At 36.8% G+C, this 3,678-nt stretch overlaps 1 protein-coding gene across 2 annotated transcripts in view; it reads right to left on the minus strand.

The window, feature by feature from the left end:
* Positions 1-3,095, minus strand: part of MIER3 (MIER family member 3) — an 874,587-nt gene extending 871,492 nt beyond the window's left edge. The window contains exons 1-2 of one of the 2 annotated variants that reach the window (XM_044063799.1): positions 2,494-3,095; positions 2,291-2,315 (exon numbers count right to left, since the gene is read on the minus strand). The gene's annotated coding sequence lies outside the window, so the exon portion shown is untranslated. The remainder of the gene's footprint in view (positions 1-2,290; positions 2,316-2,493) is intronic. The other variant, XM_044063797.1, reaches the window with a different exon arrangement.
* Between the last annotated feature and the right edge of the window lie 583 nt (positions 3,096-3,678).

Below are 3,678 nucleotides of genomic sequence, written 5' to 3' on the forward strand. Positions count from 1 at the left end.
ATACATAAACATTATATATATATATATATATATATATATATATATATATATATATATATAACCATGGAGTCAAGGCAGAATGCCCAACATGGAAAGTCCTTCCCTACACACCAGCTTGTTAAGTTACACATGATGCTGCAACTTAAACTGCTAGAGTTTCACAAAAATATGTTACTTGAAAGCCTGATTAACAAGCAAAATACAAAAATAAATACTGTGGGTTTACCCATCAGATTCGATAAAAGCACTTAAAGCTGTATTGGTTCTCCATTTTGTAGATGCTGTAGCAGTGTTCCAATATGCAAGAAGTCAATTCATTACTCCAGATTTTGGCATACTTATTTTCTCATTTAGGGCAGGTACACACAAACAACATATAAACAATCCAGCTCTCCCAGCATAGCACACATGCATGTTACATGAGTGTACATACTACAAACATATCACGCATGTATAAATATGCACATGTGCTGTGTAGACACAATGTGCACCTGCTCAGACAATAAATCTCAACTTACATGTACTATTATGTCATATTATGCAAGTGTGGCTTAGACGTATACCATATCCATAAACGTGTACTGGGCTGGATGACATGCACTAAAATCTTTTGTGCTAAAAGGTTTTTTTTTTGGGGGGGGGGTGGCACTGTAAACTCCTTGCATTATGTGAGCTAGAACTTTTTCCTCCCCTTATTTCTTTCATGGGGGCAAGGTAATTATGCTGATGGCATAAATTAGTTACTTAACAGGGACTTATGCAGTTTTGTTAGATTTTTATGAATAAGATGCCTCATGAATGATTTCTATTCTAGTTTCAATTTTAAGGTGCCAGAAAAGTTCTTGGTATTGATTCTGTGAGGGTTACATTTTAATATTTACATAATTATGTAACATTGTTTCCACTTTTCTATTAAAAGGCATTTCGCAATATGTGGACTACTATTTCGTTAAAACTAGCTCTAGTGTACCTTTTAAAGTAAGACTTGTATTCTAAGAGTTTTATTATTGTGAGGGCTAACATTTTTAGGCGTTCAGTGCTGCAAATTTTTACTCACAGTTTTATCTCCCCTTCAGCTTCATAGAAATTGCACTAGGTTTTTTAAAACACTTCTTATGGGTTGCACAAATACACAAACTTTCCATTATGCATAATCACTTGCACAACATGCATCTAAATATAAACATATGAAATATCCAAGACACATGCTCACATGTAAAACTGCTTTCAAGTCAGTACACAGAATCTTTGATTTTTATACATAACTCTTATTTGCATGCATTTGCAGTTAAGAGTTTAATCGCATCCAACAGAGTAACACAACTGAACCAATGTCAATGTCTCAACAAAATCTGCCTAATGAAAATCCTGCTTTAAGCAATTTACACTTCTGCAGCAACTGCACTTATCCTCCCAATTTGCATCTTATGTTTTGGACATCTTTCACACACGCATACCAGCTGTCATCCCCATCCATAATCACTCTCCTTTAACTTCATTCACAAAAACCCTATGTCCTGGCATAATGGCACATTAGAGTACAAGGGGTCTCCACTACGAATAATTCAATCTGGACTATAAAACAAATAGAAAGGCAAAAATTTCTGAAAAAATATATTAAAACATTTGTTTAATTTGTTGTATAATAAACTATTAAACATAAATGTGACCGTTCATAAAATATATACACCTGAAGCCTAAATTATAATACCTGCTTTCTAAGACTGTAAAGCTGCTGTGGTGAGCTGTAATCCTGGGTTTCCAGCTTGGCAGAAGTATGAGCTAACCACTAAACTACAATGTCTCCCCTAGTATCTACCTAGTGCAAAAATAACAAAAAAACAGACAGCAAGTCAAAAAGAGCATGCAAGAAAAAAAAAATCACAGGGCTTTTAAGACTTTTCAAATCATGACTGTACGCATGTACTCACGACACGCAGGCATTTGTAAATATGTGCGCCTTCATACAGCCACATACACAGACACACATGCATACAAATCTGAATGTGAATAAAAATGTGCCAAGTCCATACACTTCTCAACCTAAAATTACAAGTTACATAAAAAATCCTGATAAGAACCAAGTATAGTTTAACACAGTATTACAGTACAAAATTGCGTAAAAATAACTAGAAATTAATAGATTGCACTATTGCAACGTCGTGGGGGATTCTTGGAAAAACAAACATTTGTTTTCGACAACAGCGTTTGACAGCCACCTATCATTCAGCTACCCAATCAATTATTACTTCCCGTCAGTAACATGTAAACAGAAGTAGGCAGAACTTACCTGGACTCGAACTTCCAAAGGAAGCCTGAAAGACAATAAAACAAAATATTACTGCAGCAGGCAGAACGCTACGATCAAATTAAGCAAATGCGCAGACAAAACAAGTGTTTATTTGTCAGAAAGCTGCCCACAACAAGATACCTTTAGGAATCTAAGTATCATCATCTTTACAAATCTAATTACTTCTAATCTTGTTCACATACCTTTAAAACTTAAACGAAGATCAATTTACTCTGCATAAAAAGTTCTTCTGAGCTACGCAGCTGTCTAAATTAAAATAAAAAAAACAGAAAAAAATAAGATAAGAAAAACACAAACCGCAACTATACCCGCTCGCTTACATCGTAACGCCTACCTAGCACTAAGAGGAAAACTGTCAGTAGCCAAATAATTTGGCTATACTCAAACCCATTTGTTAGATTCAGCCGAAAGATGGAGAAAAAAAAATACCGGGATAATAACGCACGAAGAAAGCACTATGGAGCATTAAGACTGAATGATAATGCCATTCTCCTGCCAACTATCGGGCAACCTGACCACCTTACTCCATACAACTTGCTTTTCTCACCACCCTCCCCTCTTCACCAACCAACTCGGAGCTTAGCTATGTTTGGGGATAGGGACGCCGCGGCCTGGTCCCGCAGGATCACAGTCCACAATTACAAAACAACCGGAGCTGTCATACAGTCCTACTGCATGTCTCACACGGCTATATTAACACATAACGCCTTAGTGAGTAGCTCTGGGTACCCTCTGGCCATGTCCGCCCAAAGGGGTCCAATCAATTTGGACTTGAATAACAGCCCTTCTCCCCAGTTTTCCTCCTTACCTCCGCCATATTGGTACCTTTAGGCTAATGAGCTGCACTGCGTCGGGTCCCCGGATGGTGCCGCCTAACCAATCAGTGACTCCGCTAACATCCAGAAGGCGACAGCCAGGACGGAAAGGTTGGCTGGGGATGCTGCTGTTAATGGTGAACATATACGGTTATATGTCAAATTTCTTTATGTATACACAGGTTAACATGAATTAAGTCAGTGAAACAAGTTTAAGTATCGTCCTTACCAGCACATTCACATAAATGTTTTTAGAAAGGTGCATAACCTAACTCAAGGAATCAATTTAGTGAATGCTGCAATAGTATTCCAACAATTACAACAATACATTTCACCAGATTACAGAATACTTTCAGGAACGTGCGTCATTTTTTTATCATTGTAACATTCAACTGAAACGTTCCTATATGTTTGAGTAGTACATATGTTATAGATTAATGATTTACTCAATATAGCAATGCAAATTAATTCCTTTCCAAGTGCATTGAGATTCAGCCGTTGTTGGGATAAGCTAATTTTTAAAATAAGATTTTGGGTAAAGTAACAGAGTAG

The sequence above is a fragment of the Protopterus annectens genome, chromosome 2.part2, assembly GCF_019279795.1.
Source record: "Protopterus annectens isolate FY-2018-M chromosome 2.part2, PAN1.0, whole genome shotgun sequence".
NCBI classification, from domain to species: Eukaryota; Metazoa; Chordata; order Ceratodontiformes; family Protopteridae; genus Protopterus; species Protopterus annectens.